The sequence below is a fragment of the Oryx dammah genome, unplaced genomic scaffold (assembly GCF_014754425.2).
Source record: "Oryx dammah isolate SB20612 unplaced genomic scaffold, SCBI_Odam_1.1 HiC_scaffold_27, whole genome shotgun sequence".
Taxonomy (NCBI): Eukaryota; Metazoa; Chordata; class Mammalia; order Artiodactyla; family Bovidae; genus Oryx; species Oryx dammah.
The window spans coordinates 134,036,214-134,063,152 of record NW_024070211.1 but is presented as its reverse complement, the minus strand read 5'-3'; positions in this window follow the sequence as shown (position 1 = coordinate 134,063,152).

Sequence of the window (26,939 nt, the reverse complement as noted above, 5' to 3'; positions counted from 1 at the left end):
CAAATCTCAATGGTTACTTTATAGATTATTTTCTGGTCACAACTGCAGAAGGCTTTGTGCTTTCTCATGCTTCTCTCAAGAACAATAAGCGCCTTAACATTCTTTCCAGACAACTCAATTGAAGAAAGGAAAGAACAAGTCAGAATCACAAGGTCTAACTCCTTCATCCCAGGACTGTGCCTGCGGGATGAGGAGAGGGGGTTGAGGCCATGCCTCCATTTTGTTGGTAATGCCTAACATGACTCTCAACAGGAAATAAGATACTTAAAATTTCCTCCAGCTTGCTGGTGCAGCACACTTCTTTGAACATCTGAGTCCCTGTTTCCTTGCTGACTGTCAGCATTAGAGGCTGCCCACATTCCTTGCCATGTGGACCCCTTCTCCTTCAAAATCAGCAATGGAGCATTTCTTGTGCATCAAATTTCCTTGCCTTTAAGTTCTTTTGGCCAGTAAGAGCCTTATTCCTTGATAAGTAAGGGCTCCCCTGACTAAGGGTCCACCTAGGATACTAGCCCTTTCTTAACGTCAACTAAGTCATTAAGTTAGGTCTTGGTTACAGTTGCATCTCTTCCCAGCAGCACATAGGTTTGCATATGATTGAATAACTGGGATAAGCTGTGTGTATACACTACAGATAGCAATCTTGGTGCATCTCAGAATTCTGTCTTCCGCAGGGGCTTTGTGAAGCCTGCTTTGATGGTGTATTATCCCAGAGAAACTTTTCACTTGTTGCTCTGGTAGTTTCCAGGGATATGATATTCTGAAGACCACTTTTATGTTCACTTCTTCTCTTAGAGGTCCTCAGACTGCATAAGTATAATAATTTGAAACTTAAACATGCATAAAGGCAGGGAAATGATTAGAAGTTCTCAGGGGAGTGTTTAGTCCAAGATAACAAAATTTCTTGTCTTTTTAATGCTTTGAAGATGTATTTTCTCGTCCCCCACCCCGCCCCCCGAGGTTACAGCCATTCTAAGTTTCTAACTCCATATAGAGGTTCTCAGTCCCAACTCTTCATCTAGCTAATGCTCAAAGTTTTGCCTCTTATTTCTTCATGATTGTTAAAACTCAGTCTCCTAGGTTACCAACATGGGCAATCATCTCTACCCACCTGGCCCTGGTAGCCATAGAATTAGCTCACTCACCTATTTGTCAATGTAATTTTTAGTTACCATTTGCTTTTTTTCCTGAAGATTTTCTCTACTTTTTGGTTTATATTCAATGCTGCTTTAAAAATATGTTTTACTGTATATATGTGTGTATGTCAACTTGCTTCAATTGTGTCCAGCTCTTTGCGACCTCATGAACTGTAGCTCGCCAGGATCCTCTGTCCATGGAATTCTCCAGGCAAGAATATTGGAGTGGGTTGCCATGCCCTTCTCCAGGGGAATTTTCCCAAACCAGGGATCAAACTCATGTCTCTTGTGGCTCCTGCATTGTAGGTGGATTTTTTTACCACGGATTCACTGGGAAAGCCCCACTTTTCTGTATATCACCTACTATTTCTTTTTGTTTGTGGTGGGAGGGAGGTGTATCTCATCTGCTACATTAGTGTAAGTGTAAAATCTTGTTCTTTTAAACTTGTAGTTTGAAAACATTGCCATTGTTCTAAGCCAACAAACCTGTTGTTCTCACTCCCTGTCCTCATACCCTACTTCAATCCACCTCCACACAGCTGCCTAAGTCATCTTTGGAAAATATAAATCAGATTGTGCAACTTCTGGGGTTAAAAATGTTCATCAATGCTCCAGCTTTTGTGACAGATATAACTCAGACCCTGTTCATGTCTGCCCGGCAGCCCTTCCTGCCACATCTCCACCTGACCTGTGCCTGAATGTGATCTCATCCTTCCCTGGGAACTCTGTGGTTGCCTTTACTGGACACTTTCTCTTGGCTGTTTGTGAGGGAATCTCTTTTTGTTCTTCAGTCGTCTTCCCAGGTGGTCTCCTGATCACCCACTCAGTCAAGCTCCAATGTTTGTTTCCCACTAGGCTCCCACCATGGTCTGTGGCCACTCACTTCCCTTAGCAGAATGGATGCTCCCTGTGGCTGAGTACCATCTGCACATGCTTCTCCACCTTCAGCGTGAAGTTCAGCCCCTGGCTCAGACCACAGACTTACACTTAGTTGATGAATAGTTAGGCCCAGGACTGCCTATGTGATGGGCATGGGAAAGTCAGAGCCTGCAGGCAGTCAGTAAGATGAGTTTTAAACATGCAACTCTATCCTGCTCCTGTGACAGGTAAGGTAGAAACTTATTACATCAAGGAATTCAAGGATATCTGATTGCCATATAAATATATTTTTGAATGAAATCATCTTTGTAAGCCTAATTCACTTAGTATTGAGCTTTAAAGACTAGCTTGATTATCAGTGGGACAAAAGAAAACAGGATTACCAGCAGGACAGTGCCCAGTGAGCATGGCTCCATGCAGGCCTACTCTCTGGAGGAGTGGTGCTGAGCAGCTGGAGTGGTCATAGAGCAACCACTGATATGCCAACATGTGACAGACAGACAGAAAGAAGGAATTGGCTTAATTCACTATGAGTATGGGAGGGCATTTCCTTCTCATACAGAAATATTTTGAAATAGTCCAAAGAATCACTTGAAATAACATCAACAGAGAGCATACTGATTGCCCATGTGCAACCAAAAAGTTATAATCTAGTATGACATATAGATAAGAAAATAAACAATCAGAATAATAGGTGGCTGACTTCTGTCTTCAAAGGATAGTCACTAGAAGGGCCTGACCTGCCTTCTCCATGTTGAATCTTAAATTCCCATGTAATCAAAGTTACTAGTGATCAGGACCCCTAATCACTAGGTACTGTTTAGATGTTAGGCCCTATTCTAGGTCTTTTACATATTTCACTTCATGGACCAGAGTTGGGGTCTCTCATGCCACATTCTAGAGCACTCTCCACCAACAAGTCAAGTTTAGGAAAGAAGACACCAACAGAAATATTTCTCACTACCTCTAACTACAACTTTCTTATTATTCTTGCTTTCTCCTCCAATATCATCATTCTGGACAGAGGTCCTTGTTGAAAACATGTCCTGTGAAGACCCAGAATTTTCTTTTGACCCATTTTGGACCCAGTGTGTGCCCAAGAGAATTCTTTTAAAAGCAAGGGTCTTTGAAGATACTGAAAGTAGGCACTGGTTAAAACATTCATTTATGAGGAAGTTAGGAAAATAGTATCTATTTTATTAAGTGAATAGCAGCCTTAAGGAAAATATAATTCTCTATGATTTTTACAAGTGAAGATGAGGGATTCTGAGCATGAATTCCATGCAGAGCTCTCTTATCCCCTTCCCTCCTTTTCTTCTTTCTGTCATCCCTTCCTGCCTTTACCAAATATTTATTAAGTACCTAATATATGTCAATGACATAGGAAATGGTTTTTGTTCTCAAAATACTTATAATCTAATATAAAGTGTAGACAAGAAAATAGTCAATCAGAATAATGGGGTGGCTGGCTTCTGCCTTCAAAGATAGTCACTAGAAGGGCCTGACTTGCCTTCTCTGTGTTGGATCTTAAATTCCAATGGAATCAAAGTCACTAATAACTGTGAACAACCTGATGGATACCAGGTACATCTCTATCAACCAGAGCACAGACATAGCTCTGTGAGCTGTTAATCATTTGCAGGCAACATGTTTGTCTACTGAGAGAGTCCAAGAGCTACAATAGAACAACTTATTAGAATTAAAAATGATCTTCAATGAAGTATTTGTTATTAGGTAGAGTTAAGTTTGGCTGAGAATAACAGAAAATCCCCCAAATAGTGGCTTAATCAAGTTAGAAAAACTAGTTGAAGAAAACTATAAACTTGGCCAATGAACACAAACAAGATTTGAGAAAATTGATGTTCCTTAATAGTAATATTTCTCAATGAACAGAATGGATATTGTGGAGAATGGAATTTAGTACACACTTTTAACACAATTTAAAAGAAATTGAGATTTTTTAAATTTGTAAAGAAAACACCACCCTTATGGCAGAAAGCAAAGAGGAATTGAAGAGCCTCTTCATGAAAGTGAAAGAGTGTGAAAAAGCTGGCTTAAAACTCAACATTCAAAAAATGAAGATCATGGCATCCGATCCCATCACTTCATGGCAAATAGATGGGGAAACAGTGGAAACAGTGACAGACTTTATTTTGGGGGACTCCAAAATCACTTCAGATGATGACTGCAGCCATGAAATTAAAAGATGCTTGCTCCTTGGAAGAAAAGTTATGACCAACCTAGACAGCATATAAAAAACAGAGATGTTACTTTGCCAACAAAGGTCCATCTAGTCAATGCTATGGTTTTTCCTGTAGTCATGTATGAATGTGAGAGTTGGACCATAAAAGAAGGCTGAGCATCAAATAATTGATGCTTTTGAACTGTGGTGTTGGAGAAGACTCTTGAGAGTCCCTTGGACTGCAAGGAGGTCAAACCAGTCAATGCTAAAGGAAATCAGTCCTGAATATTCATTGGAAGGACTGGTGCTAAAGCTGAAACTCCAACACTTTGGCCACCTGATGGGAAGATCTCATTGGAAAAGAGCCTGATGCTGGGAAAGATTTAAGGCAAGAAGAGAAGGGAAAGACAGAGGATGAGATAGTCAGATGGCATCACCAACTCTCTGGACATGAGTTTGAGCAAGTTCCGGGAGGTGGTAGTGGACAGGAAAGCCTGGCATGCTGCAGTCCGTGGGGTGACGAGAGTCAGACATGAATGATCGACTGAACTGAACTGACCTGATTATCTCTTGCAAGGAATTGCAGTTCAGTTCAGCACATGGTCAAGGGGAAGGTAACATGGTGGCATCCGTCACATGAACTGTCCTCTCATGAGTCTGAGGCTGTCATCAAGTAGTTTATGAATTAGCTCCTAAATTTTTTCTCACTATTTTAGTTAACTTTTTAAAACTGGATGATAAAATTCATTCAGAAAAGGGTACAGAGTTGGGGGGAAAGAAAAACCACTTCTTGTCTAATTTTCTCAAAATGAACACATATATTAACCCAGATCAAGAAATAGAATGTTACCAGTACGCCAGAACCTGTGCTGTGCTCTCTTCCAGTTACAATCCCCTCTTACTGTCTCTGCGATGACTAACACTTCTGTACATGCTGCCTACAACATCTCTTCAGCATCATCTTTCCTTTTTTTGAAATTTCTATGTGCCCAACCCTATAATATCAAACTAGAAACCTATTTTTAGATGGCTTTAGATTTTAGGTGTCTCTGACTATTGTAAAAGGATCTATCTTATAAACCTTTCTAGCAAATAGAATAAAAAAAAAAAAAAGAAAATTGAAATTGAAAACAGTTATGACAAGGTTGAGAAACTATTTTATGAGGACAAAACTACAGAGAAACCATTATGATGAATAGAAAGTTTAGAAACATGAGCATGCTTTATATATATAAACTTATAAATGTATTTGTTATATATACACATATACTTAGTTTATGATAAAGTTGGCATTTCAACTTGACTATAGATTGTTTCATAAAAGATAGCACTGGAAAGTTTGTTAGCCATTGGCATAAATCAAGATGAAGCCATATATCACATCATATACCAAAATTAATTCTAGGTGTAATTAAGATTTATGTGTATAGAAAGAAAATATAAACATCGAGAGATTATGTAATTGAATATTTTATACAAACTGTGCCAGGGTAAGTTTTACTAGCGCATCACCAAAGGCATAAAGAATATGGTAAGATTTAAGTATATAAAAATTAAAAGAAAATTTTATGCTTCCAAAACACCATAAATAAAACTTAAAGGCAGGCACACACTGAAAATAACAGTGTACTTCAAGGCAATAGTATTTTTTACATGTTAAAAAATCCATATTGATCAGTGAGCAGAGGATACATAATTGAAATGAAAACAACAGACATCAAAATAACAATCACTTTGCAGCTTCTGGGGAATGTCTTTCTTTCTCCAACCTAAGAAAATATTTGAAACAATACAATATTTTGCCTCTTAAAAAGATAAAGATATAAAGAATATTTTGAAACACAACTGTAAGAGTGTAAATTGATAATAATCTTTTCTTTTAAGCTGCTTGGAATTATATAACAAAAAATTCACATGAGTACTCTTGGACTCAATAAACCTTGGTTCAGGCTCTATCTATAAGGAAGTAAATGAAGATATAATCAAATATTTATGTATGTTGATTTTCAATGCAGCATCATCTATAATAGAAAAAAAAAATGGAAATGATGAAACAGTCCCACAATAGAGAATGAGTAAATTAATTCTACTATATCTGATGCTGTAAAGAGCAATACTGCATAGGAACTTGGAATCTTAGGTCCATGATTCAAGGCAAATTGGAAGCCATCAAACAGGAGATGGCAAGAGTGTCAACATTTTAGGAACCAGTGAACTAAAATGGACTGAAATGGGTGAATTTAACTCAGATGACCATTATATCGACTACTGTGGGCAAGGATCCCTTAGAAAAAGTGGAGTAGCCATCATAGTCAACAAAAGAGTCAGAAATTCAGTATTTGGATGCAATCTCAAAAACAACAGAATGATCTCTGTTCATTTCCAAGGCAAACCATTCAATATAACAGTAATCCAAGTCTATGCCCCAACAGGTAATGCTGAAGAAGCCAAAGTTGAATGGTTCTCTGAAGACCTACAAGACCTTCTAGAACTAACACCCCCAAAAGATATCCTTTTCATTATAGGGGACTGGAATGCAAAAGTAGGAAGTCAAGAGATACCTGGGGTAACAGGAAAATTTGGCCTTGGAGTACAGAATGAAGCAGGGCAAAAGCTAACAGAGTTTTGCCAAGAGAACACACTGGTCATAGCAAACACAACACAAGAGAAGACTCTACACATGGACATCACCAGATGGTCAACACTGAAAGCAGATTGATTATATTCTTTGTAGCCAAAGATGGAGACGCTCTATACAGTCAGCAAAAACAAGCCTGGGAGTTGATTGTGGCTCAGATCATGACCCCCTTATTACCAAATTCAGACTTAAAGAAAGTAGGGAAAACCACTAGAACATTCAGATGTTACCTAAATCAAATTCATTATGATTATACAGTGGAAGTGAGAGATAGACTTAAGGGAATAGATCTGATAGACAAGAGTGCCTGAAGAACTATGGATGGAGGTTCCTGACATTGTACAGGAGATAAGGATCAAGATCATTCCCAAGAAAAAGAAATGCAAAAAAGCAAAATGGTTGTCTGAGGAGGCCTCCAAATAGCTGTGAAAAGAAGAGAAGTGAAAACAAAGGAGAAAAGGAAAGATATATCCATTTGAATGCAGAATTTCAAAGAATAGCAAGGAGAGATAAGAAAGCCCTCCTCAGTGATCAATGCAAAGAAATAGAGGAAAACAACAGAATGGGAAAAACTAAAGATCTCTTCAAGAAAATTAGACATACCAAAGGAACATTTCATGCAAAGATGGGCTCAATAAAGGACAGAAATGGTACATACGTAACAGAAGCAGAAGATATTAAGAAGAGGTGGCAAGAATATACAGAAAAACTATACAAAAAAGATCTTCATGACCCAGATAATCATGATATTGTGATCACTCACTTAGAGCCAGACATTCTGGAATGTAAAGTCAAGTGGGCCTTAGGAAGCATTACTACAAAAAAGCTAGTGGAGGTGATGGAATTCCAGTTGAGCTATTTCAAATCCTTAAAGATGATGTTGTGAAAGTGTTGCACTCAGTATACCAGCAAATTTGGAAAATGCAGTTGTGGCCACAGGATTGGGAAAGGGCAGTTTTCATTTAATCCTAAAGAAAGGCAATGCCGAAGAATGCTTAAACTCCTGCACAATTGCACCCATCTCACACGTTAGTAAAGTAATGCTTAAAATTCTCCAAGCCAGGCTTCAACAGTACGTGAACCATGAACTTCCAGATGTTCAAGCTGGTTTTAGAAAAGTCAGAGGAACAGAGGTCAAATTGCCAACATCCGCTGGATCATGGAAAAAGCAAAAGAGTTCCAGAAAAACATCTATTTCTACTTTATTGACTATGCCAAAGCCTTTGACTGTGTGGATCACAATAAACTGTGGAAAATTCTGAGAGAGATGGGAATACCAGACCACCTGACCTGCCTCTTGAGAAACCTGTATGAAGGTCAGGAAGCAACAGTTAGAACTGGACATGGAACAACAGACTGGTTCCAAATAGGAAAAGGAGTACATCAAGGCTGTATATTGTCACCCTGCTTATTTAACTTATCTGCAGAGTACATCATGAGAAACGTTGGGCTGGGGGAAGCACAAGCTGGAATCAAGATTGTTGGGTGAAATATCAATAACCTCAGATATGCAGATGACACCACCCCTATGGCAGAAAGTGAAGAGGAACTAAAAAGCCTCTTGATGAAAGTGAAAGAGGAGAGTGAAAAAGTTGGCTTAAAGCTCAACATTCAGAAAACTAAGTTCATGGCATCTGGTCCCATCATTTCATGGCAAATAGATGGGGAAACAGTGGAAACAGTGGCTGACTTTATTTTTCTGGGCTCCAGAGTCACTGCAGATGGTGATTGCAGCCATGAAATTAAGAGACGCTTACTCCTTGCAAGGAAAGTTATGACCAACCTAGACAGCATATAAAAAACAGAGACATTTCTTTGTCAAAGGTCCGTCTAGTCAAGGCTATAGTTTTTCCAGTGGTCATGTATGGATGTGAGAGTTGGACTATAAAGAAAGGTGAGCACTGAAGAATTGATGCTTTTGAACTGTGGTGTTGGAGAAGACTCTTGAGAGTCCCTTGGACTGCAAGGAAGTCCAACCAGTCCATCGTAAAGGAGATCAGTCTTGAACATTCATTGAAAGGACTGATGTTGAAGTTGAAACTCCAATACTTTGGCCACCTGATGTGAAGAACTGACTCATTTGAAAAGACCCTGATGCTGGGAGGGATTGGGGGCAGGAGGAGAAGGGCACAACAGAGCATGAGATGGTTGGATGGCATCAGTGACTTGATGGACATGTGTTTGGGTGGACTCTGGGAGTTGGTGATGGACAGGGAGGCCTGGCCTGCTGCAGTTCATGATGTTGCAAAGAGTCGGACACTACTGAGCGACTGAAGTGAACTGAACTCCTTTTCTCACACTTTTCTTCCACTCCCCACCAGTGCCCCAGCATTCACTGTATGCCCCTCTGAGCAATGCCGGCTATCCCTGCTTGCTCATTTAATTTTCAAGATCTCCCATGAGGTCGTTCTTACTCCATATAACAGGTAAGCAATTCAGGCCTAAAGAGGCTGCTCCTGGCCCTGAGATGCTAGCAAACAGATCAGGGTTCTCCAGACCAATAGAGCAAACAAGATGTATATGTATGCATATAATAGAGACTTATTTTGAGGAATTGCCTCCTGTGCTTACTAAGGCCCGTAAGTCCAAAACATGCAGAGCAAGCCAGCATGCTGGAGATCAGGGAGAGTGAGTGCTGCAGTTCAAGGCTGAAGACTACCTGCTTAGAAATCCTCTCTTCTGAGGGAGGGCAATCTTTTGTTCTATTTGGGCTTTCAGGTGATGTGTTGACTAAAAAAATGCACAACTTGAGAGCTGCAAGTTAAGTTTTATTTGGGGCAACATGAGGACTGCAGCCCGGAAGGCAGCATCTCAGATAGCTCTGAGAGACTGCTCCAAAGCAGCAGGGGTGGGTGGTGGGGCAGTGGGTGGGAAGGTCAATATATAAAGTTTTGGTGAAGGGGGAGTTCAATACCATTAAGCACTCATTTTACAACGTTTTTTTGTTAGTCATGAAGATCTGATGTCACCATGAAGGGGTTTAGTGCTTTTCTAGATATGGGGAGATGCAAGGATTGAGATCATAAAATCTGTTCCTGAAAACATCCAACTATCTAACGACCTGTCTCATCAGATTCCCTGGAGCACAGAGTGCCTCACTCCACCCCGAACTCCCTCAGGTTTGTTGAAGGTCAAAGCTATAGCAGTGTGGGGTTCAATCTCCAGAGAGGCAGATGGCAAATTCTTTTGTTGTTCAGTCACTGGCAATGCTCTTGATAAGTGCCAATTTGTAGTTGACACTTGGATGGGGCCCACTTGCATGGTGGGAGGCAATCTGCTTTACTCAAGCCCACTGATTTAAATGATAAACATATCCAAAAATACTCTCACAGAAACATCCAGAATATTGTTTGGTCCAGCCAAGGTGACACTTAGAATTAACCATCCCAGTACCTGCATCTGAGATCCTGCTGCCTGCATTTTAAACCACACCAGAGAGGAGGAGAATGGTGGTGAGGTCCCCTGGGGTGTCTTTGCCCTGCCCCAAGGGCTGATCTTGTTTGTGTCCCCTGAGTGGCACAAGAGTGTGGGAAAGGCAAGGGTGTGGCTGTCTTCCTGATGCAGGCTTGGTGTGCTTGGGATAGATGAGCTAGGATTCTGGCTGCTCTGGGCAGTTGTTTGTGTGTAGGGGATTTGATCTCAGATTATAGGCCTGAGGCTTCTATAGTTCAGGGCCACGTGACTTAGCATGGGTGGCTTTTGGTCTTCTCAGCACCTTCCCACAGAGCCTGCTGGCTGGGCTTCCAATCCTCTGGGGGATGAGCAGGTTATAGGTCCTTCTGCCAAGGTTGGGCCAGGGAAAACTTACTGAGTCCAAGCTCACTCTGCACACTGCTGCTGCTAAGTCGCTTCAGTGGTGTCTGACTCTGTGTGACCCCATAGATGACAGCCCACCAGGCTCCCCAATCCCTGGGATTCTTCAGGCAAGAACACTGGAGTGGGTTGCCATTTTCTTCTCCAATGCATGAAAGTGAAAGTGAAGTCGCTCAGTCGTGTGCGACTCTTTGCGACCCCATGGACTGCAGCCTACCAGACTCCTCCGCCTATGAGATTTTCCAGGCAAGAGTACTGGAGTGGGTTGCCATTGGGCTAATGAATCAGAAAGATGAGGCGTTGAGGCAAGGAATACCATTGTATTCAAAAAACTAGTTGATATAGCAGATGGCAGACTAATGTCTTAGAGTAACCATCTTCTCAGGACCTTGATTCCAAGTTCTTTTACAGAGCCAGAGGGAGGGGCAATGAGGAACTAAAGTCAAAAGGCAGAATAAAGAAGGAGAGGCAGTGGGAAAGTAAACTGAAAGGGTCCTAAGTCTTTTGAAACATCTCCAGGAATGGCCAGCCTCTGGAAGGGGTGTGTTAATCACTTCTTTTTGTTGTAGCTATTCACAGGTGGGCAGGGTCAGATTATTTCTCTATAAACTGAATACAGGCACTTTAGTTTACAGTCAGGCAGAGGGACAGGATCCTCTAAGGCAGGCTATTATGTATGATTATAATAACAAAAGCAACAAAAAGCAAGCCAAAGAAACAGTTTCCAACCTGGAGTCAGAATTGGCTTCTTCTCTGCAACAAGACCAGAAGAGATAAGGGTCCCTTCTATTCCTTGTGGCATTCAAAAATGATTTTACATCTACTCCTGCCAGATCCTATGCTTAACACTGGAGATATAGGGAACTCAGGGCACAGAGGGGACAGATGAGGATATTTTCTCATGGTCTGTAACTTGGTGTGGGGACAAGTGTGGGGAGGCGAGGCACAAGGAGGGCTGCCTGGAAGAGGTGACAAATGACTGAGAACTGAAGGTGGCCAGATCTAGGGGAGAGGGTTTGCAGGCCCAGGTTGATGGCCTGCTCAGGTAAAGGCAAGGCTGGGAAACCTCCAGTGTCCTTTGTGGAGGGAGACAGGGGAGAGATGCTGGAGAGAAGGGGGGTCTCTTAGGTCCTGCCTCAGGGAGCAGGACAGAGTGGAGCTGAGTGTAGAGGTGCTGTGGGGTGAGGGTGTGTGCATACTGCCCTGAAGCAGCATTACCTCTCCTCTGAAATCTCATCACCATTCATTGACTGGCATTTGACACTGGCCTCCAGGCACAGCAATAGAAGTTCTGTTCTGCAGGGACCCTGGGTGAGGCATGAGTCCTGCCCTGGGGATCTCATAGGAAGGCAGGGAAGACTCAGATGCCCTGCATCAGTGGGCGGGCTCTGATGAAAGGACCAGAGCCAGGTCACAGCAGGATTCCTGAGAAAGTGTCCATTTGCCAAAGATTCTATTATCTTGGAAACAGCAAGGTTTATAGGTTTGCTAATGGCTTACTTAGGAAGATGACCCAGATAAAGGGGAGAACTGTTTGTGAAGACAGAGTTCACATAGTGAAACAGTCTCAGAGAGAGCAATTCTCAGCAAACTACCTTCATCTGTCTTCTCTCATTTTTTATTCTTTTCTTCTCTTATCCTCAACAGTTTATTTTTTATTATGAAATGTACCATTTATACAAAAGAGTGAAAAAATGGATTCACAATCTAAAGGCTAATGCTAAAACAGATGCTCACATACCTACCCTTAGAGGTTAAGAGATAAGAGATTACTAAAACTTGCTGTCCCTTTCCTTCCCAGAAGAGATGCCTGTGATCCAGTACTTTGTATACCCACGTGTGCATCCCCACTCTACATTGCTTAATTTTTGTATGTTTTTGAACTCTGAGGACCTGGGATAGTCCTCTCACTATGTGTTCTCTTGTGAGTCCCTTCTGCTCATTTTTACACATTGGAGACCTGTCTGCATTGATGGATATAGCTGTAGCTGTTCACTTTGCCTTACTTTGTGCAGTGTTCTTTTGGGTGCACTTACCACAATTCATTTTTCTGTTGCTGTCTTGGCGAGCATTTGGTTCATTGCCATATTTTCCTATCATAACACTGCTGCTGTGAACATTCTAATACCTAGTATTGCCTGGTTGCAGATCTGCAACAGTTTCTGGATAGCGTGGCTCTCAGAGTTGGTCTGGGGACACCTGCAGTTCCCAAGACAGTTTCAGAGGGTTTCCTGAGGTCAAAACCATTTTCATAATAAGTCTAAAATATCATTTGCCCCTTTCACTGCCATTTTCTCATAAGTATTCATTTGGAAGGTCTGCACAACTCAGAGACTCAGTACTTTCCAAATGACTGCTGCACATTGTTACAAAACTGATATGTGGCTAAGAGAGCCATTGGAAGTCAAGCTAGGCCAGTGGATTTTAAAATAACTGAGTACAAAAATTTCACTGGTGCAGTTTCTGATTCCACATTACTGCTAATCTTTAAGGAAGAGTCATTGATTAAGTTTTGATATAAAACCAAGAAAAATATCCAGAGTTATCTGAAAGATATAATAGCTCCTTCCTTTACTGACTCCTTAGCTTTACAAGGCTGGATTTTCTTCTTATAGTCAACTAAAACAATATATCACAACAGAAGGTGACATGAGAATCCAGCTGTCAGGTTTCTATTAAGTCAGATATTTTTGGAAAACAGATAAAATGTTATCTTACATAAAATGGGAATATTATTGCTATTTTAAAACAAACTAATACATATTTAAAACTTTCTTAGTTTTAATTTTTGATGTGGTGTAAGTATAGGTAGATATATTACCTATAGGTAGAATCCACATAAATTTCTTTAGTTTCCTCAATTATTTCCAAGCATGTAAATGGTGTAAGAGTATAAAGTGTGTGAGCACTGCTGCTCTTGGTATATTTTGAAAAAGAGACTTTTGCATCTTTAACTTACTTCTGCCTTAACTGGACCAATGATACCCAGAAGCAATGTAAAGACTTCCTGCAAACCCACATCCTTGAAAGTTTTAGCTCCTTAATTTTTCCAAACCTGTGAATGTGAAATGGTCTTTTCTTATGGCTCCATTATACCAATTTTTGTTTACAAATGAGACTAAGCAAATTTTCATGTGTTTGGGGGTCATGGTTGTCTTTGTCCTGGCAAACGCCTGTTCACGTATTTCACCCATTTTTTGGAAGGCTTGTTCAGTTTAGTTCAGTTCAGTTCAGTTGCTCAGTCATGTCCGACTCTTTGTGACACCATGAATTGCAGCACGCTAGGCCTCCCTGTCCCTCACCAACTCCCGGAGTTCACTCAGACTCGCGTTCATCGAGTCAGTGATGCCATCCAGCCATCTCATCCTCTGTCATCCCCTTCTCCTCCTGCCCCTAATCCCTCCCAGCATCACAGTCTTTTCCAATGAGTCAACTCTTCGCATGAGGTGGCCAAAATACTGGAGTTTCAGCTTTAGCATCATTCCTTCCAAAGAAATCCCAGGGCTGATCTCCTTCAGAATGGACTGGTTGGATCTCCTTGCAGTCCAAGGGACTCTCAAGAGTCTTCTCCAACACCACAGTTCAAAAGCATCAATTCTTCGGTGCTCAGCCTTCTTCACAGTCCAACTCCCTTTCATTATTAAGTCAGAAGAATTCTTTGCATGTATTCCATGATAATTCAGTTACATATATTGTGAGCATTTTCTTAGTTTTTGATTTGCTTTTTCTCTCTCTTTGTGATGTCATTTGATGTGCAGATGTTCTTAGCTTCAATGTAGTTAAAATTATCCATCTTTCTTTTATGGTTTGTGCTTTTAATATCTTGTTTAAAGAGTGCTCTCCTAAAGAGAAAGACAAAACCATACGATATAACTTATATGTGGAATATAAAATATGACACAAATGAACCTATCTATGAAGTGGAAACAAATCATGGGCATAGAGAACAGACTGTTGGTTGCCATGGGGTTGGAGGAAAAATGGGTGGGAGGTTGCTGTTAGCAGATGTAACCTTTTATATATAGAATGGATAAACAACAAGGTCCTACTGTATAGCACAGGGAATGATATTCAATATGCTGTGATAAACCATAATGAAAAAGAATATAAAAAAGAATATATATATATATATATAACTGAATCACTTTTCTGTATAGCAGAAATTGTAATAACAAAGCATTGTAACTCAACTATACTTCAATAAAAAAAAAATAAAAAAGAAATCCTTTCTTATCCCAAAGTCTTAAGTCATTCTTCTATGTTATCGTTTAAATGCTTTGTAGTCTCTGCTCATGTTTACATCTTTAATCCACCTGGCATAGAAACTTCAGTAGACTGTTCAATAGCAACCCAAGCTCATTTTTTCATATGGATAACCAGTTGTCCTGGCTCTGGGACAACCACATGTTAGTGTTGGGCTTAGCTCTCTGGGAAAGCATGATATGACCACACGACTGGGTCCAGGTTCTTGCCTCACCAACTATGACCTGAACTGCTTACTTACTGGCTCTTTGAGGAGAGCTTTCAAATGTGCTTTTTATCAGTATCACTAGATAGTTTCACCTGGCAGCTTCATTGCATTAATTCAGATTCGGGCTGGTTGATAATCTCTGCTATCACAGTGCCTTTTTGTCAATTCACTGTATAGCAGGCAAGCTGGGTTGGCCAAACAGTAACCAGTGAGGGGGTTGGCGTTCTCTCCAGAGCCTTTGTTGTTGGGGAGAGGTCGTGGCAGGATTTGAAGCCTGCTGTATTTACATTAAAAACAAAACAAAACAAAACAAAACTGGACTTTGATCCCTTCTTTAAATTTCCTATAACCATACAATGCTCCTGGCACCTTAACTTGTTTCCCTTACTTCTGTCTTTTACATTATGACTTTAACAGCAGGTGGTAAGTAGACATCTCCGCCATGGGAAAATGCTGGTGACAAATGAATTCTGCATAATCTTCTTAATGTGACAGTTTTCCACTTCAAACTGTTAGGCACTGAGTCATCAAAGCAGCTGAGTGGCAGCCCTGAAATTCAGATAGATACAGTCTAAAAGGCTGCTATTCCTCATTCTTGATGATCAGGAAAATGTAGATAAAAGGTGCCAATTATGAATTAAGTTCTGGCTGTTTCACCCACACCTGTTGCACCTAAGATGTGCTAAGTCACTGGAGCTTTCCCCTGAGACAGGCTGGCCCTAGGGTGGGAGATGACAGTGTGTCCATGTGGACTCAGGTCAGGTGACAGAATCACCTGGGGAATGCTTCCACAGAGTACTCACTGGGGTTTGAGGGGCTCACAGCTGGTTTGTTGAATGAATTATAGAAGTGATGGCACTGACTTTGGGTCAGAGGACTCTCTTGCACGGTTTCTCCTTCTGAGTGGTTTTGGGCTGTTATACGGCCCACAGGGCCCTCCCTGACTCAGCACTGCTACCTCCCCAGCTTCTCCTCTTCCCTAGAGCTCCAGGCTCCTGCACAGAGCGTTCTGGCTTCATGATGGCCCTGACTGCCTTCCTGTTGCTGAGCCTCCACATGAGCCCCTCCCACAGGAGGCAACATCCTTCTAGCCCAGGTATGAATGGCTCAGCGCTACATCTTCCTTTCCAGAGTATCCTCCATTATCCTGAGAGTGGGCACACCCCCAGGCCATGGGCCCTCCAGCATTGCCATCTCTCCTGCATACCTCCACAGGGACTAGATTCTCTTGCTCTCCAGTGCATTCCAAGAGCACAGAGGGTGATGGGGGCAGAAAGGTAGCTCAATAGATGTGTGCTGAGTGAATTGATGAATGAACTGGCTCAGTAAACTTAGACTAATGAGCCTCAATAATGCTTAACTCACATGATTAAGTGAGATAATCTAAAACAGTGAATCGCTGACCCCATTGGAAAATCTAGTAAATGTCATAGACTCTCTTTTTAGAAAAACACATGTATGCAGAGCAGCAATTATGTATGCTGTTGAAAGTTGTATGAATATTCCCCCATAGTCTCTGCATGGATTTTACCTTTTCCCTTTGCTCTTCTGGACATTTCTTGTCTGTCTTTAAAAAAAAAATGGTAGTAGATACACAGAAAGCCCCATACTCTCACTGGCTTAGCACATGTGTATGCACTAAGTTGCTTCAGTTGTGTCCACTTTTTGAGATTCTGGACTGCAGCCCACTCAGCTCCTCTGTGCATGAGATTCTCCAGGAAAGAATACTTGAGTGGGTTGCCATGCCCTTCTTCAGGGGATCTTACCCACCCAGGGATCGAACCCCAGCCTCTTAAATCTTCTGCATTGGCAAGCAGGATCTTTACCAATAGCGCCACCTGGGAAGCCCTAATGGCTTAATAAAGCCAACATTTATTTATGCCTCATAGAAGGTCTGATCAATGACACGGCAACAAAGAGGAGGCCTCCTCCATGGAGTCATTCAGGAACTCGTCATCAAAATGTGGCTTCCAAGGTCAACTGGGTATTGACATCAGCTGACCATGGGGAGGGAGAGGTAGGGGATAGAGAGGAGTTTGTGGGCCATATTGGAAGTAGCTCACATTGTAAAGCTTGGGGACCATTAAAGAAGACATTGGGCTTCCCTGGTGGCTCAGACAGTAAAGAAACCGCCTGCAATGCAGGAGACCTGGATTCAATCCTTGGGTTGTGAAGTTCCCCTGGAGGATGGCATAGCAACCCAATCCAGTATTCTTGCATGGAGAAGCCCCATGGACAGAGGACCCTGGCAGGCTACAGTCCATGGGGTCGCAAAAGAGTTGGACATGACTGAGTGACTAAGTAGAGGACAAAGAAGACACCTTGGCAGGATTTGAAGCCTGCTGTATTTTCATTTAAAAAACTGGACCTCGCTCCCTTTTATGGTGGATATTTTCATGTCTGTAAGTACTGTTATTTGGAATCTGATATGTAGGACTTCTTTTCCCACAAAATTTCACATCTCTTTTTCATGGAAGCTTCTTGAAGCAAGCGGAGGGAACTGAGCCAAAGAATGTGTTTGACAAGGAGGAGTTTTCTTCTTATCCTATGCTTACTCTTTCCTGAATGTACCACAAACACTATCCTTTGTTTTCAAGCTCCATGGGGCTCCCACCATCCTCTGCCTCCTCATCCTCTCACACACAATTCCAATGACTGTTCTTATGGGAAGACCTCCTTGAGCACCTCTCCAACTCCAAGGCAAACTTAATTTCCCTCATCTAAGTCCCCAACATGAGTCATATTACTGTATTATTGCTTTCAACTTAATGTCTATCCCAAATTGATCCCTTAGATTGGAAGTCACAGCTTTTAAGTCACCTCCTAGCACCTGTCCTGGCACACAGTAGGTGCTCAGTAAATGGGATCTGATTGCAAATAGAAAGACGTGTGCTCTTTTCTACCTTTAAGCTTTTTCTCTACCCACTTTCATCTATTCAGTGTGGGCTATCTCTCCCTTCACCTTGGCTCTGCCATTTTTGAAAAGCTGTATGTGATTGGGAGTGAAGGGACCTCAAGGAGGCCATAGGAAGAGCTGCAACTCGGGTGAAAGGCAGAGACCAGGCATAGTAGATTTTTAGTACCATACAAAGGCCTGAGTGATTCATAGAAGGGGGTAAGCAGGAGGGATGTTGTCAGATTGTCACTCTTAGAACCACGGGAGTATGAATTTAGGGAACAGAAGGGGAGTCAGATAGGTTTTATTGAACTTGTCTTGGATGGTGAGTGTTCTTCAAACACTGAGGTTATCAGTAGTGTAATGGGAATAGAGAGAAGCTCAGGTGGTGAGGGAGATAGATTTGTAAACAAGTGTTGGACAGAAGGAGGTGGTAGAGTGGTGGTGAGAGATGATGGTAGACTGTGGTGTCTGGATGTGAGGGGGGATTGATAGTGCAGGGAGATGATGTGGATCAGACTCACTTCCTATGGTGCTACATCCAGGATGGCTCCCAGCCTTCCACTGGAACAAGTGGGACCATTCTTTGGAAGAGGTGGGCTACAGGAGGAGGAGATGATGGTTGGGGTTGGATGGGGAGCTGATAGATTTTAGTTTTCTGAGGTATAAATACCAACTCAATCTCTCATTTTGATGCAGTGAGTTCCCCATAAAATGTCTTCAAGGTAACTTGTCTTCCACTCATGTGGGGATGTTGCTGAGACCTTTGCCCAATTCTCTTTGTAAATACCTAATACTTATTTGGTTAGTCATATTTCCTAAAATCCAAGATTATCCCTTTGGGGATAACCTGTATGGAAAAAGAAATAACAACATTGAGGGACTGCTTTTCTAAGCCATATGCTCTACCATTTAACAGGATATTTCTATTAAGAAAACACACTATTAGTAGGGACAAAGGTCTCCACTGGGAAGTGTTTTATTTGATATGGTGGAATCTTATGACTTGACTGATTTTGCTGACTGCATGATGGATGTGACATTTAACAAAGACAAGAGCTTTTGGAGTCATCACATATTTGAATTACAGTTTATGGTTCTCAAAAGACTGAAAGCTACCACAGAATTTGAGCCACAGGCATAAAAGTTACTGTTGTCACCATTTCAGGTAAAGAAGCAGAACCAGAAGGGCCACAGACTCAGCCTCAGTCACACAACCATTTAGTGCTTCCAGAAGTGGAAGGAACTGACATTGTCAATTGCTAACACTGTCCCAGACCCTTTGCAATTATGTTGCATGACCATCCTCACATCCTGATGTCCCTGAGGTTGACTTGGGATAATAGAGCTCCTAGGAGAAACTGGAACCACAAAGTTGCCAATTTACTAATGCCTACGAGGAATGCAAGTAACAGATGCTCACATCCATCTAGTTTGCACATTCTTTCCTTGCTGTTAAGGCAAGTTTCCAAAGAGCATCAAGCTCAGAGAGCATAAGGCTTTAATCTGCATATGAGGGCTGAGGTTGTCTGTCAAACCAGATGCAACTGTCCTCTGGCAGAGTATCACCTTCTAGAGACTGTGCATGAACGGATACAGCCAAAATTCATTTTGTGCCTGACATGAACATATCTATATCTTCCACTACAGGCAAAGATGTTGTTATTGTTCAGTTGCTAAATCATGTCTGATTCTTTGCCAACCCATGGACTACAGCATGCCAGTTTCCTCTGTCCTCCACTATCTCCTGGAGTTTGCTCAAACTCATGTCTGTTGAGTCAGTAATGCTATCTAACCATGTCATTCTCTGCCACCTACTTCTCTCACCCTCAATCTTTACCAGCATCAGAGTCTTTTCCATTGAGTCAGCTCTTCACATCAGGTGGCCAAAGTACTGGAGCTTCAGCTCAGTATCAGTCCTTCCAATGACTATTCAGGGTTGATTTCGTTTAGAATTGACTGGTTTGATCTCCTTGCAGTCCAAGGTACTCTCAAGAGTCTTTTCCAGCACCACAATTCGAAAGCATATCAGGCAAAAATAGAGTGGATTTATCTTCTTGCCCAATTAAAAAAAATAGGACAAATGATTGAAACAATAGTTTTCAAGACTTTGGGCACAAGGCAATGTGGCAGAGTGATCCACGAGAAGAGGGAAATAAGTGAAGTAAACCCAATGTTCTGAATTGCTTCAGAACATTACTTGCAAAAAGTTCCTAGGCCATTGAGCAGGAAAAGAGAAACCAGGCAAAGCTCAGCAGACTCACTGACATGAACAAAGCAAGGCTAAAGTTTACGGTGTCCAAGGCAGCTACGATTTACAAGGAAGAATACCAGAGGAGAGAACTGCATGCAAAAGACCTAAAGAAATCTGCAGAGGGTTATCACCAAGTATTCAGCTGAGTACTGATTAGTGCATGTGTGTGAGGAAACTGGTTGGGACATAGAAGAATTAGAGGACACCTTCTCCATAGATCAAACCAGGCTGGGAATTATGCCTGTTCTCACTACCAGAGTGAAGAAGAATAAATCACATGGCATTGGATAGAATATTTAGGAGTTTTGTTTAGTAGAGGCAAAATTAGCCTCAGACTAAATGTTTTTTTCTGGTCCCACTTAACAAAGCACTAATGAAAGATCCAAAATATCAAATTGTTTCCAAGTAAATTAAACACATGTCAAACAAAGTTCAAGGCTTATATAGAATATCCAGCACCCAGCAAAATCAAATTCACAATGTCTGACACTCAATTGCCAGGCTTGCAAAGAAGAAAATATGACCCATAACAAGGGTAAACATCAGTCAGTCAACAGTGATCCAGAAATGGCAATTGATAAAATTTGTGGACTAGGATATTAAAACAACCACTATAACAATATTTCATACACTCAGTACAATAGAGGAAAAGATTGGATATGTTAATTAGAGACAAGAAAGATTTTTAAAAGACTCAAATCAAATTTCTTGAGATGACAGTTACAATATGTGAGATTAAAAATACATGGGAGGGAGTTAAAAATTAGAAAGTACAGAAGAAAATATTACTTAAATAGAAGACAAGGCAATAGAAACTATAAAAATGCAAACAAGAGAGAAAAGACAAAACAGAAGAACCAAAAGACTGACAACAAATAGAGTATCAGTGAGTTCTAAAGCAACTTCAAGTGGTTTACTATCCAAATATACAAGTAGTTAAAGTCATAAAAGGGGAAGTGGGTGGGGAAAATTTTGAAGGAATACAATTTCTTCAAATTTTACAAATTTGATGCAACTATAATTCTTAGACTCAAGAAGCTCAACAAACTTTAAACCCAGTAAACATGAAGAAAATTGTATTAAGCACTGTAGTCAAATTGGTCAAACACAGTGACAAAGGGAAAACCTTAAAAGTAATCAAAGAAGAAAGAAACATTATGTACAATGAAACAGAGATAAAGATGAAAGAAAAATTTTCATTAAAAACAGTGCAAACTAGATATTATAAGAAAAAAAACAATTAGATGTATGTGTTAAAGTATTAAGAGAAATATACACCAATAGGAATGCACTTAATAATATGAGTTGTACCTTTTAAAAAGTTGAGAACAATTATTTTATGTTATCTGTAACTTACCAAAATTTTTTAAAATAGCGTGAGAAAGTATAAACAAAATCCCCCAAAATTACTGAGGGTAATCACATTATAAACCTTGTGCCTCGGGGATGATCCAGAGAGATGATATGGGGTGGGATGTGGGAGGGCGGTTCAGGATTGGGAACTCATGTACACCCATGGCAGATTCTTGTCAATGTATGGCAAAACCAATACAGTATTATAAAGTAAAATAAAGTAAAAAAAATAAAATAAAATAAAAAAATAAAAACAGTGCAAGTAGAATGGCAATTAAATGTTTTTTTTTAAGTATTAAAGGAAAAAGCCCCTTTATTGAGAAAAATATCTCAAAAATGAAGCAAAATATTCTTTTTCCCAATATGAAAAATATGAAAAAATTCATCACCAGTAAGTCTGTGCTGTAAGAAATAAGGCTGATTTAATTACCAGATGGAAATTTGAGCCTATATAAAAGACTGAAAAGCAATATAAATGTTAAACATGAGGAAATTTTTTTATTTTAATCTATTAAAAAGAGAATCAATCGTTTAAAGCAAAAAATAATGACAATACATTGTGAGATTTACAACATATATGTGACAACAATAACACAAAGGCTAAGAGAACAAAATGGGTGTATATTGTTATAAGGCTCATATAGTTGAAATGATATCATCATTTCATGGGAAATAGATGGGGAAACAGTGTCAGACTTTATTTTTTTGAACTCCAAAATCACTGCAGATGGTTATCGCAGCCATGAAATGAAAAGACGCTTACTCCTTGGGAGGAAAGTTATGACCAACCTAGACAGCATATTAAAAAGCAGAGACATTAATTTGCCAATAAAGGTCCGTCTAGTCAAGGCTATGGTTTTTTCTGTGGTCATGTATGGATGTGAGAGTTGGACTGTGAAGAAGGCTGAGCGCCGAAGAATTGATGCTTTTGAACTGTGGTGTTGGAGAAGACTCTTGAGTGTCCCTTGGACTGCAAGGAGATCCAACCAGTCCATTCTGAAGGAGATCAGCCCTGGGATTTCTTTGGAAGGAATGATGCTAAAGCTGAAGCTCCCGTAGTTTGGCCACCTCATGCGAAGAGTTGCCTCATTGGAAAAGACTCTGATGCTGGGAGGGATTGGGGGCAGGAGGAGAAGGGGATGACAGAGGATGAGATGGCTGGATGGCATTGCTGACTCGATGAACGCGAGTCTGAGTGAACTCCGGGAGTTGGTGATGGACAGGGAGGCCTGGCGTGCTGCAATTCATGGGGTCGCAGAGTCGGATTCAACTGAGTGAGTGATCTGAACTGAATATGGTATATCACATTGATTGATTTGCAAATATTGAAGAATTCTTGCATCCCTTGATAAAGCCGATGTGATCACGATGTATGATGTTTTTAATATGTTGTTGGATTCTGTTTGCTAGAATCGTGTTAAGGATCTTTGGATCTTTGTTCATCAGTGATATTGGCCTGTAGTTTTCTTTTTTTGTGGCATCTTTTTCTGGTTTTTCTATTAGGTGACATTGACCTCATAGAGTGAGTTTGGAAGTTTACCTTCCTCTGCAATTTTCTGAAAGAGTTTGAATAGGATAGGTGTTAGCTCTTGTCTAAATTTTTGGTAGAATTCAGCTGTGAAGCCGTCTTTCTCCATTTTCATTTCTAATTTTGTTGATTTGATTTTTCTCCCTTTTTTCCTTGATGAGTCTTGCTAATGGTTTGTCTATTTTATTTTTCTTCTCACAGAACCAGGTTTTAGCTTTGTTGATTTTGCTATGTTCTCCTTTGTTTCTTTTTCACTTATTTCTGCCCTGATTTTTATGATTTCTCTCCTTCTACTAACCCTGGGGTTCTTAACTTCTTCTTTTTCTAGTTGCTTTAGGTGTAGGGTTAGGTTATTTATTTGATTTTCTCTTGTTCCTTGAGGTAATCTTGTACTGCTATGAACCCATTAGCACTGGTTTACAGTGTCCCATAGGTTTTGGATTGTTGTGTTTTCATTTTCATTCATTTCTATGCAAATATTGATTTCTTTTTTGATTTCTTCTGTGGTTTATTGGTTATTCAGAAGAGTGTTGTTTAGCCTCCATATGTTTGTATTTTTAATAGTTTCCCCCCCCCCCCCTGTAATTGACATCTATTCTCACCGCATTTTGATCAGAAAAGATGCTTGGAATGATTTTGATTTTTAAAAATTTACCAAGGTTAGATTTGTGGCCCAGGATGTGATTTATCTTAGAGAAGGTTCCGTGTGCACTTAAGTAAAAGGTGAAAGTCATTGTTTTGGGGTGAAATGTCCTATAGATATAAATTAGGTCTAATTGGTCCCTTGTATCCTTGAAAGTTTATGTTTCCTTGCTAATTTTCTGTTTAGTTGATCTATCCATGGCTGTGAGTGGGGTGTTAAAGTCTCCCACTATTATTGTATTACTGTCAATTTCCCCTTTCATACTTGTTAACATTTGCCTTATGTATTGCTCTTATATTGAGTGCATATATATTTATAATTGTTATATCTTCTTCTTGGATTGATCCTTTGATCTTTATGTAGTGTCCTTCTTTGTCTCTTTCATGGCCTTTACTTCAAAGCCTATTTTATCTGATATGAGTATTGCTACCTCTCTTTATTTTGGTCTCCATTTGTGTGAAATGTCTTTTTCCAGCTCTTCACTTTCAGTCTGTATGTGTCCCTAAGTTTGAGGTGGGTCTCTTGAAGACTGCATATATAGGGGTCTTGTTTTTGTATCCATTCAGCCAGTCTCTGTCTTTCTGTTGGGGTATTCAACCCATTTACATTTAAGATAGTTATTGATAAGTATGATCCTGCTGGCATTTACTTTGTTGTCTTGGGTTTGAGTTCATACACCTTTTCTGTGTTTCCTGACTAGAGAAGATCCTTTAACATTTGTTGAAGAGCTGGTTTGGTGGTGTTGAATTCTCTCAACTTTTGCTTGTCTGTAAAGCTTTTGATTTCTCCTTCATATTTGAATGAGATCCTTGCTGGGTACAGTAGTCTGTGTGGTAGGTTTTTCACTTTCATCACTTAATTTTGTTCTGCTATTCCCTTCTGGCTTGAAGACTTTCTATTGAAAGATCAGGTTTTATCCCATGGTGATCCCCTTGTGTGGTATTTGTTGTTTTTCCCTTGCTGCTTTTAATATTTGCTCTTTGTGTTTGATCTTCATTAATTTGATTATTATGTGTCTTGGGGTGTTTCACCTTGGGTTTATCCTGTTTGGGACTCTCTGGGTTTCTTGGACTTGGGTGGCTATTTCTTACCCCATTTTAGGGAAATTTTCAACTTTTATCTCCTCAAATATTTTCTCATGGCCTTTCTTTTTGTCTTCTTCTTCTGGGACTCCTGTGATTTGAATGTTTGGGTGTTTAACATTGTCTCAGAGGTCTCTGATGGTGTCCTCATTTCTTTTAATTCTTTTTTATTTTTTCCTCTCTGCTTCATTTATTTCCACTATTCTATCTTCCACCTCACTTATTCTGTCTTCTGCCTAAGTTATTCTACTGTTGGTTCCCTCCAGAGTGTTTTTGATCTGAGTTATTGCATTATTCATTGTTGATTAACTCTTTTTTATTTCTTCTAGGTCCTTGTTAAACATTTCTTGCATCTTCTCAGTCCTTGTCTCCAGTCTATTTATCTGTAACTCCATTTTGTTTTCAAGATTTTGGATCATCTTTACTATGATTATTTTGAGTTCTTCTTCAGGTAGACTCCCTACTCCCTATTTCCTCCTCTTTTGTTTGGTTTGGTGAGCATTTATCATGTTCATTTACCTGCTGAATATTTCTATGCCTTGTTATCTTGTTTATATTGCTGTGTTTGGGGTGGCCTTTCTGTATGCTGGAAGTTTGTGTTTCTTCTTTATTGTGGATCTTTCTGTCTGTGGGTGGGGTTGGACAAGTGGCTTGCCAAGGTTTCCTGGTTAGGAAAGCATGCTTTGGTGTTCTGGTGGGTGGAGCTGTATCTCTTTTCTCTGGAGTGCAATGAAGTGTCCAGTAGTGAGTTTTGAGGTATCTATGGGTTTGGTGTGACTTTTGGCCACTATTTTAATGCTCAGGGTTATGCTCCTGCTTTGTTGGAGAATTAGCTTGGTACGTCTTTCTCTGAAACTTGTTGGCTCTTGGGTGGAGCTTGGTTTCAGTGTAGGTATGGAGGCTTTTGGATGAGCTCCAGTCAATTAATGTTCTTTGGTCAGGAGTTTTCTGGTGTTTTCAAGTTTTGGATTTAAGTCTCCTGCCTTTGCCTTGCAGTCTTATTCTTACAGTAGCCTCAAGTCTTTTCCATCCATACTGCACTAATGATAAAACATCTAGGCTAATGGTGAAAAAATTCTCCACAGTGAGGGACACCCAGAGAGGTTCGCAGAGTTACATGGAGAAGAGAAGAATGAGGAAGGAGATAGAGGTGACCAGGAGGAGAAGAGGCAGAATCAAAAGGGGAGAGAGCAATCTAGCAAGTAATTAATTCTCTATATGCACTCCACATTCTGGAACTCCGAGAGGTTTACAGAGTTACATAGTGAAGAGAAGAGGGAGGAAGGAGATAGAGGTGACCAGGAGGAGAAGAGGAGGAGTCAAAAGGAGAGAGACAGATCTAGCCAGTTATCAGTTCCCTAAGTGTTCTCCACAGCCTGGAACACTGAAAGAGATTCACAGAGGTGATGAGGTGACCTGGGCTTAAAAAGGAGAGTCAAAAGGGGGAGAGAGCAATCAAGCCAGTAATTACACTCCTAAGTAAAAATAGGTACTGAAGCTTGATTCTTAAAATACAAAATTTATAACAGATACCAAAAATCTAGAGTAGAGGTTAGACTCTCAAAAATACAATATTGAAAAAAACAAAGCAATTACAAGAATTATTTAAAAAAAATATATGAAATTTGCTTTTAAAATAGGGTATTTTTTTGCAAAGTAATAGTAGATTATAAAAATAAAAGCTAAAGGAGTAATAAAGAACTTAAAAATAAAAATAAATTAAAAAAATTAAAAAATGATAATAGTAAAATATATGTAGAAATTTCTCTGGAGCTCTTGAGGGCAGTGTGGGGTCAGTTCAGTTACAGATACTCACTTGTTCCAACTTATACTTCTTCTCAAGGTCTATAGGCCCCTTCCAGTGTAGTCATTGCAAATTACAGGGTTTTAATTGTTGCACCTGTCACTTCCAAAGCAGTTACCTCTTTTGTGTTTATTTTGGTTTCCTCTGTTTTCAAGTCTCTTCAGTGTCTAATTTCTGCCCTGACACAAGGGTTGAGGGTAGTCATTTATTTAGGCTCACTTGTTCAGTTGTGCTATGGGGAGGGAGGAACACTGCAAACA